Genomic DNA, 14,299 nt, shown 5'->3' with positions numbered 1-14,299 from the left:
TGTAATTAGAAACCTTTATCTAGTTTTGAGACTATTCTTTCTCCATGTGGAAAGCATCCAATGCTAGTTTAAGTCATTTCCTTTCTTCACTGCCTCCTCCAGAGCACAGAGAAGAATTATTCTTTAAACAGATGCTGATACCTCCCAGTTTATCATCAACTATCCATGTTAAAATGTCAGGTAGCTCAAAACCAAGATTACAGAAGCAATGGAAATATGGACAAAGTTACTACACTGCATATACAATAGCTGCTCTGAAACTAATGACTCCCGTTTTTTGTTTTGTTTTGTTTGTTTGTTTTTTATGTTAACCCATGACATCAGAGGCGAGTGTTGGTGGTATGGTAGTAAATGTTGAGCCTTCCCAATGATGTTCCACTCCGTTTTGTTGCTATGTAACAGATGGTGGCAGAGGAGCAGCTTGACACAATGGCACCTGGCAGGGAAGTGTGTATGAGGCAAAGGTACGTCAGTGAATTCCTCCTTACAAAAATATTGCGCCCATTAATATTCATTGACACTTGCTTACTGTTTCTGAAAACCAAACAGTGGATGTAAGCACAATGAAGTAGTGGGTGGTGTTTTTCAGCAGTGGCTGATTAGCTCATCTGCACAAATTTGCCAACAATGACTGTTGAAAAACAGGGTTTAGTAGCTGGGAATTTGCTCTATCAAATATCGTTATTATGCTCTTCTTATTTGTTGTAGTTTCAATGGAAATATATAAAATAGGAGGCATTGCCTTCTGAGAGATCCATGTGTATGTGTGTGTACACGTGTATACATTTCTCTCTATATAGTTCTATATAAACACTTGTGTCTGTTTAACTGATCTCTCTTCAAGGTGGCAGAATTCTGGTCTATCAACCAGCCTGATTTAGGCATAATAGATTGGTTACCACACCCTAGCTTTCCTGTGGCATCCTGAATCAAATTTTTAAAAAACTTTTTGCAGATACAGAGACGTTAAAGTTTATGTACTGTTCCATGTGGAAAAGTAATCTTCTATGCCTTAAGAGCTTATTTCTTTTTCCTATGCACAGAGCACTGCTGGGATGGATCAGTCACCCAGTGTGGCCCTCCTGCAGTGATTCTCTGCAGGTAGCACAGCCCCCCGAGGCTGCCATGCTAGAAAGAGGTTGGCATGTTTGTTGGCAGCCAAGGGAGCAAAGCAGCACAATGCTGACAGTCACTTTCCTCATCTTCCATCTCATTGAGTCATATGGAACAAGGCAAGAATTTTTGTTAAATGTAGTGGTTTTGATTAAATATAAGGAGAGAGGTATGTTAACAAGTGTTTGCCATTACTTTGCTAAGAAAATAATCTCATAATTTTGCCTGAAATTACCTAACTACCGTTAGAGGTTTATTTGCTTGCCTTTAGGCCTTTGTTATTTGTGTCTGGTTTGCATTAAAAAAAAACAACAAACAAACAGAATATCCATCAAAACTCTTCGCCTTTGAAATTAGTGGCAACACTGCTGAAAAATACTACATAGGAAAATCTCTATTCTGAGTGTTTTTATAATTGTGATATATTTTTCTCCAGCCAAGATACAAAAAATAAAATAAAAAATTCAGTGAATTTTAAATTTAAATAAGTTAATTAAATAGCCATTTGATGCTAGGATGATGAACTTTATCTATTATTTATAATAAATTATTGTAATGAGCTTAGTCCTATAGATGTATGTGCTTATATAAAGGAGAGTTCATGCTCTCTCTCATCCATAAAAGAGATCATTTGTCTTTGTTGAAGTTAGTTTAGTAGACATGTTGCCTCTGGAATGCTAGTAACCACCCATTTCTTAAAATACTTTACCTTAATAGAGATTACAGAAAAAAAAAAATCAACCAAATAAGTAATCAGGAAAAGTGCATTTAGATGTAAAGGTGTAATAATTAAATGGAAGAACAAAGGGAAAAAGGTGAATGTTGAAAGAGATTCTGATGAGTGCATCTCCCCAAATTGTGAACGTTACTTTTATTTATTTTCTATTTACATGTAACAACCTGAAGCAGGTAGTTTCTTTTCACTGCAGGGATCTTTGCCACAGCATAAATGGCACGGTATCATGCAATATAATCATGTAGCTGTCAGAAAGATGAATGATGAGTCAAATCCCTTTTTATTACTCCAGTATTACTACGTCTTCAGTTCCCTTTATTTCTTCAATTTCTGAAGCCTGTGATCCAGAAGAGTTTCACTTCTTTTGCTTGTTGCTGGAGAACCTAAGCTCTGGGAATTAGCTCTAGGGACTCCTCCTGCTAAATAGACAATGCTCTCTGGGGAGATTTTCTCAGGCAGTTCTTTAACATGAGCCCTATTTCCCACAGTAACACTGTAATACTCAATGAGGTGCCACAGTTTGCTTTTGGCATTGAATAAATTTCTCCTTTCTATGATCTGGGGCTGGGGAAGGAGCAAGTTCTGTCTCAGCTGTGCACCAGGTTTGCTAGTCCTCCGCCCCTCTTCTTAAGGACACTGTCTACCTCATGGGCATAAGCACATCAATGTCAGCTGTCTCTATGGACTGTTTGTTTGGAAGCATGTATTATATTTAGTATTTAGTGCTGTTAAACTGGTACTTTCTGATGGGAAATTTTTCCATCTCGAATACCAGAGAATATTCAAAACCAGTTAGTATTAATTTTTAGTGACCACAACTTCAGCAGAAGAGGATGATTTTCGGAAGTTTATGCTGTCATATCCCCTAGCACCAAGAGTGACAGACATGTTTCTTTCTTTCCCTGTTCAGCAGCTTAATTGCTTTCAGTCACAGGGATGTTTTACCACAGGAGGAAGTGTTGAAGATGTTAAAGTTTAGCTGCAGATGATTCCTGGCTGTGTTTAGCCAAAGCATGAAAATCTGCAAATGAATCCTCCAAAGACATTAGATACTGAAGTAGTTTACATTGCTAACATTCATCACAGACTACAGGCGTTGTGCCATCTCTGTTCCCCACAGAGAAATAAAAATGAGACAGCTTTCTGAACTCACTTTCAAGAAGATGTAAGGCTAATCATTAAGGTTCTGAACTAGCGTTTCAGTCTTACCATCTGTACCAAAAAGTTTCTTTAAAGTCCAGCCTCAGGACATTGTACATAACCCAAAAGAAGGGTTCTTCTTCAAGAGGATTTTTCTATGCAGAAAAACGGCCAGTCCAAGGAAGGAGAATATAGACTAGAGAGCACAAAGTAGAACACAGTAGCAATCATGTCTGTTTCCTCTCTCATGGAAATTTCATGAGATTTCAACTGCCACAAACATAATCATCCATCCACATCAGCCCATCTGCATCTCTACAAACTTTTGGTAGCTTGTCCTCCTACCCCTACAGGGAAACAGCTACATGTCGTTTTAAGGTTCTTTATCTGTCTGAGTTAGAAACTGGATTTGGGAGCTGTAACTGAGAAAGATATAAAGTTACATATTGCTCTGAAGGTTTTAGAAATGAGGTACGCAACTCAGCACAGAGGCATTCCCTGTCCATTTTGTGGTTTGTGGCTAGCAGAAGGAGCAAAGAGACATGTTGGTTACTTTCTTACATGAGTTTAAAGTTTCATTTGGCAATACAGATTTGTCAGCCAGCAAATATACTATCAAACCTATGTAGCGTTATCTTGATAAGTTGTCATCAGTTTGGACAGGTGAAAAAAGACCCAAACTCTATAAACAAGCACTGATAAAATTTATTGGTGCTGAAGGATTTATTTTGTTGATGCTGTCAGTGTTAGTGTCTCATCTGTCTCTCCTGCAGTCTGAAAAGTTTCTGCAGTGAATTATAGACACTCAAAATTCCTTTTCGACTGGTATTTTGAGTGTTGTAGGCAGAGAAGAATAGGGAGAAAGTGGAGTCTGCAGAACAAGGTTATTAGAGACAGACCAAAGAAACTTTCTTGAGGAAAAAGAACTTTAGCATTGGGAACTCCATATCTAAGGCTTTTCATGTCTGAGTACCAATTTAACAGCGACTCAATGTAGATCATTTTGGCACATGACTTTAAAATGTTCCATCTGGTACAGAAAGCTCTGATAGTTGTGAGTTTATAAAACTTACTGTTTGTAGCTTAGGCCTGATCTCCGCTTCTGAAGTATTACTCAACTTTTGGTGAAACAGAACATCCTTTGTCTTAGGAGGACTTGAACTGTTTTTAATTACGATAGCACTTTTGTACACATTATATGCACTTTTCTGAGCGTATTAATCTTTATTATCTGGGGAGGAATTTCCAAGTGAAGCAATAACTCTTTTAGCTTACATTAGCATTTCCTGGTGTGGCTCCATAGCCACATCTTCAACTTTAACACCACTGCTGCAGTGCAAAGAGCATTTTTCCTGGTTGTGTTAGGTTCATGTATCTTTAACTCCTTAACTCTTCATAACCTAGAGTGTTTCCCTTTCTTTTGCCTCTTCATTGTTCATCTTTCTGCTCTGAATAGAGTACCTTCTCTTTATTTCTATGCCAGTCTGTACAGATATGTGTTGTGTATCTGAGCAGAGAGCTAAACTTCCTTTCACCTTTGGAAGCTACGCAGAATTTTGAGACTATATGCAGTTGAGAAATGTGAAGATGAAACTACCAAGGCAGTGCTATCATGGAAGGATGTTATCATTTTGCCATGACACGTAACAAACAAATCACTTTTATACTTCAACTCTTGATGCTGGAACTTTTACAAGTAGTGAGGTGGATTTTTCCAGCCCAGACAATGTTTCTCAGAAGCAATGCATCCAGCAGCTTTGTAGACACACAGCTGTTCTCATACTTGCTGGTGCCACATAGTGGTATGATGAAATTTTATTCATAGTAGTCTTCTGGAAATTTAGATGTAATGATGAAGAGTCAGGCTTAAATATTTTATAACTTTTACATTATACCATGTGTGGTCTTTTTCTGACTTACTGCTCTCTGGGATTGTTTGGACTGTTTGTGTAAGACAGATGTCCCATATGTATGCTGCCCACAGAAACCAGTAGCATGGAGGTGTTGACCCCTCCCTATCTCCAATAGCACACAGACTGAAAAAATCTGGGAAGCAGCCTACTTGGCCCTGTGCAACATTCTTCCCACCAAAGAGATACTAACAGCAAACATCATGATGTTTTGTATTTCTCTAACTGTTAGAAATAATCTTTAGTTTTTTAAAAAAAAACAAACTATAGATCCTTTAAGTTTGGTACAGAAGTTTTTCTCACTGGAGAAAAATTTTTGCACAAGTTTATCAGCTCACCACTGAACAGCAGTGAATCAGGTGTTCCAGACACTGCTGGTGAAATGTGATCTGCAGATTTTTGTGTTGAAAGAAGTCCTGAGCATGTAGCTCAGGTGTCTTTTGGTTTGTGAGGTGACAGAAGGTACCCACTCTCAGCGCTGGAGCTTGGGAGGAAATGCTGCAGGGTTCTCTCCATTTTGCACAAGAGATTAAGGGGAGGAAGTGTATGTCTCTGAAAACTGGTGTACTGACTTACAGCTCTGTAGGTCAGGGTAGTCCTGAACTGTATGGTGGCGCATGGCACCTGGCTCAGCAGCACTGTGATTTTAAAGTACTTATCTGCATTGTTGAAATCATACGCTGCTGCTGCTCTTATAGTAGTGCTAAACATCTTTTGACACTGACAGTTGAGTAATGAGGTGACTACAACAATTAATTTCTATATTTCCATTGATCTAGGCTCTGGAAAATTTTTACATTGATTCAGTGTGAACAACTGAATAGAGGGAGGGGGGAAGAAAGGAAGTCCCATATGTCAGCACTTTCACCTTTCCATTAGAGTCTAATGGGTGTTCAATCTTTTGGCTTACCTGGGCCACAGTGAATGAGCAGGAACTGTCTTGGGATGCAGATCCAAAGGTTGCTCTGAAAGTAATGCTTCCTATTTATTTCCATGGAAACTACAACTGATACAAAGAACATAAAAACTCTGGTAGGGCAAATTCTCAGCTACAAATCACTATTTTTCAACACAGCCACCACCATTAGCTTTGCATTTTCACCAGCAATGAATGAGAGTCTCCATGGTGCACTCATAAAAATCTGCACCAGCGGAGCTGACCCACTCTCATTGTCTCCCCTTACTGTGCCCACCTCCACTGTTTGGCCTCCAGAAACATTCAGCAAGCATTGATGAATGTCAGTGGGTGCCATTTTTTTTCTGCACAGAGGAATTCAGTGACACACCTTTGTTTCATATGCACTTATATGTCAGGTGCCATTTTGTTGGGCATCCCCTCTGCTGCCATCTGTTGCACAGCAACAAAATGTAACAGAGTGGGAAATTTCAACCTCTGCTGCTGTACCAGCAACTGACATCGTGGGTAAACATAATAAAACAGGAGGCATTACTTTTGGAGCATTAAAATATATATTGGTAATGTACGTAAGTAACAGAACTTATTTTAGTATTTAACATTTTTTATTAAAGTAAACGAACAAAAAAAAACAAGAATGCGAAAAACATAAAACTAGTGGGATACTTGTCCCTGTTCCTGTGAAACTAACACATTGGGCTGGTTCAATAGCAGTGGCTGCAACTCGTAGTGAGTTCTCAAGGTGTTTGTTTGTCAGAGATTTTTGATGGAATTTTATTCCTTCTTTTCTTCATCTTTGAAAATATTTGTTCACAAACGCACACACTGCCAAAAAGCAATGACATAAACGAGTGATTGTGAAGCTGAGAATGTTTTTCTCTTGTACAATTGATCTTATAGAAGTAGAGACATGGTCAGATTTTTAGGGTGAATGATTGCAAATTTATGCATTCCATTTGAAAACATATGGGTGATGTACTTATGTTGACTGAAAATGGAGTTGCAAATATACCCCAAATATGATGACTTTACTGGCAGTCTTGAAACCTGTTCTCAAATTCCTTTATTGGAATGGAAAGCCAGACTGTATTGTTTTTGCTGTTCACAGGACTGTGTTTAGCCAGTGAATCAAAATGCATACAATTATTTATCATGACCTGATTTGGCACTGCATGGTGCCTTCCTCATGCCCTGGTTTCAGCCCAGACAGCATTAATAGGACACCACTGTTTGTTTGCTCCCAGGCTGGGCTGGGCTGGGCTGATCAGCAGGGCTGAGCCACAGCCATAATGGCCCAACTGCAGGGATGGATGCATTGGAAGCTGTGCTGGGCTGCGTGCGGCCCACGGGCTGCAGGTTGGATGTGTCTGTGACAAGACATTGCCAGAAGGCCTCTGTCTTCGGATTGCTTTCCTGTTTTCAAGTGCCAGAAATTTGATATAGAGTTATTTCATGGTTTGCTGAACATGGGGAGAATTGCAACCAGCAATGCTTTTTTTCTTTTTTCTTTTTGTAAAGTTAGTGTAAACCTCTTGTTATTTTACACTGCTTCAGAATCCAGTGAAGCAGCTTCCTTCTTTCTCTGTTTCATGATGACATCATGACATCTCATAAGCAATGTTACCAGAAGACAGAATAAAGTGTCACTGGAACAGGCATTGAATATTAAGATGAACGTAATGAATGTATCTATTGATTGATGACATTGTTTTTGTTTTAATTGCATTGATTGAATATTGCAACACGTAAAACATCTCTAAACTACTCTAAACAAGAGATGAAAACTAGGTTTTCCCAAAAAGCAGCCTGCTGTAAGCTCATGCATTTCTTTATGGATCAGTGCTTGAAATGGTGGCTTTGGTTCAGCAGACCACTCTGAATTCAGCAACGGGCTGAAGAATAGGCTGTGTGTTGGTAATGCTAACTAACTAACAACAGTAACCATTAAACGGGCACTATCAAAGAGTAATAGGTCTCAGTTTTTGGAAGGCAATTGGATCTGCCTGTTATGCACATGGGTGTAGCTCCTCTGAAAATAATTACTCCCTATCAACTGATGTTGAGATTTGGGCCCACTGCTTTCAGTAGACCAGTGAGAACTTATGGTGGGAGTGGGCGTTATCTCATCTCCTTTCAGCAGCTGACAGAAAGGCAAGAGAAGTCCCAGGAAATGATTGGTCCTGATTGTAGGGTTTAGCTGCAGAGCATGTGGAGCAGGCTCCAAAAGGAGCCCTGGCCGCACTGGCTCTGACACTCAGCGAGAAGGAGCCGCAGTCACCTGGCACGATTGCATGGGGTGGGTGCAGCTGTGCAGGGTCTGGCTCAAGTAATTGGGGATGGTTCAATCCTGAGTGTCCTAGAGACACCAGATAGTTGTGATTTCCATTGTCTTGTATGGAGAACACTTTGATGAATGCCAGAGAAACTCTAAAATAAAAAAAATAACTGTAGGGCTGCTTCCATGACAGTTGTGGAATTAAAAGAATCCAGTGAATACTTGAACTGAAAGTCACGCTAGGGAAGAAGATTTTCTGGAAAAATTTTACTTAGCTAATTGCGTCTCCTTTACCAATCATTATTTCCATGTAAAATATAGCTTAAAGCCTTAGCACTGATTGCACTGAACTGTGCCAGGTGCTGTCTTTGCTTGTGAGAGCTTTCTTTCTATCAGTTGTCCAGGTAAAAACAGAAATAAAAAAAAATTACAGATGGGTACACACACTGTTTGTGAAGAAGAGCTGCTGAGACTGAAGTCTGATAGGGCTGATCCTGCAATTCACTTCCAGAAACAGAGTCTGGATCGACCTCACTATTACTTTCCTTGAAAAAATAAATGCTACTCATCTCTGTGGAATTTCTTCCCACATGTGCCTATTCTCAGGCATGTATGATCTGCCTGTACTCAAACTTGTAATCTAGTAAACAAGTAAAGGGAGGAAAGAGGAAGTCAGTTGGGCTGCAGATTACCTCATGTAACAGTTTAAGGCTCCAGAGCTGCCTTTAGCCAGAAGGATGGTAGCTCTCAGGAGTAATTTGCAAACACTGAATAACCAGTCTCTGGAAACAGCTGTTCAGGAGTGAAGAGGAAACAGTTCTATTTAATACGATGCCAATCATGTTTTCTAACAGCGTGCTTGGAGATAAATATGGTGATCATGTAGATCACCAAAGATTACTGCTACTTCATTGATGGTGGTAGCGTTAGGCATGAACTCATGTCAGTGCAATCAAAAAGGCAGCTCATCAGATTTTGAAGAATGACAAGTACCAGTATCACTAGATTTATTGGAGAGCCTAAAAAATAAGGAAAAGTAATGAAATACATGGCAAGAAAAACTGAAGTGTAGAAAAAGTTTGGCTCTCTGACATATAGGACAAATCATCACCTTCCATCATATGGATAATAATTTATGTCTAAATTTTTCTTTGAAATATTTATTTTAGAGATTTTTTTATTTTTATTTTTAAAGTAATAAATGAAAAGACTTACCAGGCCTAGCATGTATGCCACATGCAAGTGCAAATAAATCCAAAGGGCAAAATGAAAGTGTTGTCTCTGGTATGGGAACATAGTCACTAATTTCAGTAAGACTGTTTCCCCTTTTTTTTCAGCTGCTCTCTATTTGGTCAGCAGTTTGTTCTGAATGATGTTTGCCAATGCAGTATTTGTCTATGTTGTGACTCCATAGAGATCTACATTTCAGATTATTGTTGAATTTCACACCCAGGCTGAAGTGGCATAGCCTGCAACATATAATTTCAGCTTTGTTACAAAGCCCTCCAAAGATCCTCCTAAGATCCATTTTAGAAATAACGTAGAAAACAGAAGTTGTGTTCTGCAGATCTGTACATGACTGTTCTGGTCAGGTGTAGATTTGCCAAAAGCCTGTGCTGGCACTGTACAAGGGAATTGTAAGCAGGCATTGGCAAAGACATTAATGGCACCAAAAAAAAAAAAAAAATCACATCTACCACACCTTTATTACTGCACTCTGTAAAAATTTCCTCATAGGAAAGTGCTTGCAGACTGCATCCTGGCTTCACTGCCATCTTTTCTTATCAGGTTCTCTCTCCATTTCCTTCTAAATCACCTCAAAAGATTGTTGGAACTTGTTTTCTTTCTGTTATCTACATGCTTTTTCCTTAGAAACAGAAAAATACTTTTTCTTTTTTTTCCCCTGTAATCTCTTCCCAAGAAGTCTAGCTTGAATTTCCTCTCTAATTTGTTTTGTAGTGAGTTTAATTTCTCTAATGTAATTAATTTCTCTAAAGTGATCTTCCTGTCTGTTCTCAGCTTTCTACTTTCTCTCTTTCAATAGTTCTGACAGCAAAGACAATTTACAAATAGGGAGATGCACATTTGAGGAAGAGACTAAAGGACAGAAAGAAATCTCCAAATGCAAGTCAATGTGACTGTTCTTAGCTAATTATCTTTAGTTTAATGAAAGAGAGGAGTGCTTCCCTGTGGTATCTAGGGTAAAAGGAGAGAAGTAGCCCCTGGAGATGTTTCCATTGTCCATAAATGGTTCTTCAAAGAGCTGAACCTAGGTCAGTGGTTACTAGCAGTCTAAAACTAGATGTAGGATCTCACTGTGTAGGTAAATAGTAAGCAAAAGTAAGTAATAATTAGGCAGCACCCAGAGTTACAGTCAGCAAATTACGAGCAGCACCATCTGGCCACTTTTACAATAAGCCTTCAGTGTTTGTTTTACTGGTACACATATATTACAGCTTGTGATTTTGAGAGTAGCTGCAAGTCACTGATGGAAATAGTGGAATTGTCTATTAGAGCCATCAGTCACTAGTAGAAAAAAACTTGTCGAAGCATTTTGACTGGACAAATTATTTGGCAGTAAGATATATGCATTGTGGTAAATACCCTTTTGAAAACAACATCTTTAATAAACTCGTGGCATATTTGAATGGAAAAATATATTGGCATTTAAGAGCTGGGGAAAATAATCTATCCTTTTTTCTTGTCTGTATATTTTACTCTGTGCAAATGATCTACAAGCAGAGCCTCCAATGCTGGCCAGGCAGATTGAAACTCTGTGCTGCTCCCACTACATCATTCCCACCCCTTTTCAGATACCTAAACAACAATTCTTCCTGTCTCTTTTGGTACTAGCCTCCAACACTTAATGCCCATGTACCATTTTGCTTTTCTGCATGTGATTTGTATTTCTTGGTTTCCTTACCACTTTTTTATTCTTTTTTTCTTTGTCTTAGTGTGCTGATATGTGCTCAGGGGCAAGCCCATTACAATTAGTTAGATCTCATTGCTGTTCCCAAGTGCAGGCGAGGCGCTTCAGTCCATCAGTGAGAACTTGATAATGACTGGAAAAATTCTGGTAACAGTAATGAAGTCAGTAACATCTTTGCTTCAGTATTCTGCTAGCTTTAATTCTAATATTCACCTTTAAACCCCAAAAGCTTACCTGTTCAAAAGGATGAATAAGTGACTTGATTGATTAGTCAGAAAGAATAAGCTGTGACCCAACCTAAAGGGATCTCATTTGAGCTTTCTGTAAAATAGTGTAAAAAGATTATTTCCTTACTCATGGGAGTTGTTATATGAGTGCAAAAATTTCCCTGTAGACACGGAAAGATCCTCTTCCACACACTCTGCTGTCTTATGCCTTTGAGCTACAGCTCTGGCTGTCAGTGCAGTGAAAGTGGAAGAGGAAAAATAGGGTGAGAGAGAATGTATGTGGAGAACCCTCAAAAGACAAAGCCACAGTTTGTGACACCAGAGGGCAATGTTCTCTTGTGATACCAGCTGTGGGACAAAACCACAAGCCAGAAAAGTGCATCACAGGCAAAAGCTCTTCAAAAAAGACCACAGTTTAGAAAAACAAATGTTACAGGGTACGTTGCTAAGATGTACTGTCAGCTTTGAAGCTCTGCATGGCTTCAAGGTACTGGTTATACAGAATGCTTTTTAAAATCAGTTTTAAACTTAAGAATAATTCCTATGTGCATAGTCAGAAGACATCCTTTCTGAGGAAAGGTAAAAACCTAAAGCATGTATGTGCTCATGGTAAACACAGGAGAAAAAAAAAAAAAAGAACTGCATTCACTTTTTTCACTGTGTACACAAAATTAACATAATTCTTACCTCAACACAATAGGGAAACAAATGTTCATTTAATGGCTCAGTAAAATTAATGTTCAAATAAGTTAATAAGCATATGTGACATTGAAATAAACAGTCAATAATGCCCTGTTTTGTTTTGTTTTGTTTTCCAATGAAAGTACTAAAAGCAAGCGTTTCCCCTTCCCATGGAATTTTCACAGTAGGTTTATTATCTTCAAATTAATTGCACTGAAATGATGCAACCTCTCCCTTTCCTCCAAATAGAATAAGAAAGTTCTGGCCTGGGTGCCAGGCTGGGGCCATGCTGCAGCATGTTGGAGCCTCTAGGAGGGTGCGTGTGCTCTTGGGAACTGCAGAAAATATCCCAGTTTTTATCCTCCTGTTTATAGAATTGCTCTTCTCTAAACTGGGTTTTGGGAGGTCTCCTGAGCTGAATGTGAGATTGGGCTCTTCTACCTGAGGCGTTGGCTCAGTTGGACTTTCTGAATGAAAAATCTGCGAAATAGGAGGGATGATTCACCCTTAATTGGGTAATTACATTGGTTAAATGAACAATCATCTTGTGCAGAAATTAAAGTTAAATAGAAAAGATTTTACAAATGGCCTCAGGGTCATGTGTGAGGGCAAAATCCTGAAAAGGATTTAAATACTGCAGGTGTCAAGTGCTAACTTGCTGGTTCCTTTGGTTCTTATCTGCTGAATTAGAAGTAGACATCTAAAAAAAATAGAAGCCCATAAAGTGCTAAATGGTCAGCTTTTTCTGCAGGGACAAGGAAGTCTAAGTTAGCCGGCAACATTTGGTCTGAGAAAGACATGCTCACCTTTGTCCTGTAAGATCTTAAAGCTGTCTCCCTGTAGTAGCTGTAGTCAGCTGTAGACAGCTGTAGTCCTTTGAGCAGAGGTAGAGAATAATTTCAGGAAGCAGGAAGATGGTAAGGGGAAGCAAAGAGAAAGGGAAGCGAAGATGCCTGAAGTTAAGCACTGGCTTTCACACAGGTAATGCCTCTGTGAACATGAGGTGCAAAACAGAGGATGCATGGTGTGGAGAAGGTGAAGTAGGACGATGGTTCCATGTTTGTCCTACTGAAAAAAACTTAAGGGGCATCAAGGGAAATCAGTTCATAATAAACTCAAAACAAACAAATGGGTGGCACTTCATAGGCATTGTGGTTGCAGGAAGCTTAAACTGATTTGTGGAAAGAAAACTGGTAAGGAAAATCCAGTAAAGGACTATTAAATAGATACTGTTTACGTTGGCTCAAGGATTCCTTTGCCACAAACCTGTGAAGCTGAGAGAGACTAGCATGGAAGCAGCACCGTAGGCTGTCCTTGTTTTATTCTTCCCTATGGATCTGCTATGGATGATAGATAGATACAACTCTGCAGGAAAAGGGCTGGGGAATTGGTAGAGCTGTATCTTATAATTTTACTTCTTTTTGCTGATGTTTTTTTCACTTAGTATCAGATAATGCTATTTCCCATTTTCTATGGTTAGAGAAAGGGAGAATGTGCATAACTTTAAAGGTTAGGAGTTAAGCTATCTAGGATCATCCTCCACAGACACATCAAATCCACATTAACACTTTGTCTTAATTTTCACATTATCTTCTAAGGGATTTTAAATATCTTGTTGTGGCTTATGAGCTTTGCTGACCTCACTTGTGTGCAAGGATTATGTGAGAAATTTTGAAAGAGACGCTAATTAAAACCCTGCAGATAAATGGAAAGGGGGATAAAACGGAATAAGTATTGGTCAAAGGCACATTGTGTCAGGCTATACTGATGCCTGTCTTATCAAAGAAGGTTGATAAGAATCTTCATTCATGCATCTAGAGAAAAAAAAAAGATGATTTTGTAGACAAAAGCAGTAGATAGAATCTCTCTGACCTTGAGCAAAGCATTTGATGCAGTTTCACATGGGAAATTATTAGTTAAAATGATAAAATGATGAAGATGGAAATTATTACAGGAACTGAGATGTGGTAAGGAGCTCTCTAAATGGGAGATGACAATGAGTCCTGCTGGGAGGGAAATGATCAAGGTGAAAGAGGTTACTAGACAATTTCCTCAAGGACTGGTCTCAGGGCAGATTTTATTTATTATTTCAAATAATGGTCTTGATTTAAAAGACAGGAGTGTGATAAGTGAAACTGGCTGTCACAAACAGGAAGTACCTGTAGTGTAAAGCAGTAGTGGAACCTTGTATGGAGACACAGCATCATCCTGAGAATCCGAGGGGTAGACAGGAATGGACCAAGAACATACACCTTGAATCTAATGACATGAGTCTATGCTAGGATCTTAGTAGTTGGAGGGAACTTCTGGAAGAGCACATTTAAGAAGAATAAATCTAAAGAGGTTGACTTAGCGAAGTAAAATAATGGCTA

At 39.0% G+C, this 14,299-nt stretch overlaps 1 long non-coding RNA gene across 1 annotated transcript in view; it reads left to right on the top strand.

Moving 5' to 3' along the window:
• The first annotated feature begins 409 nt into the window (after positions 1 to 409).
• The window catches only part of LOC149918951 (uncharacterized), a 35,728-nt gene continuing 21,838 nt past the window's right edge, over positions 410 to 14,299 (top strand). Inside the window, exon 1 of the long non-coding RNA XR_016464675.1 lies at positions 410 to 464. This is a non-coding gene — a long non-coding RNA (uncharacterized LOC149918951). The remainder of the gene's footprint in view (positions 465 to 14,299) is intronic.

The sequence above is a fragment of the Phasianus colchicus genome, chromosome 2 (assembly GCF_987193195.1).
Source record: "Phasianus colchicus chromosome 2, bPhaCol1.hap1.1, whole genome shotgun sequence".
Taxonomy (NCBI): domain Eukaryota; kingdom Metazoa; phylum Chordata; class Aves; order Galliformes; family Phasianidae; genus Phasianus; species Phasianus colchicus.
Note: the sequence above shows the minus strand (reverse complement) of the source record. Positions and strands in the feature narration are given on the sequence as shown.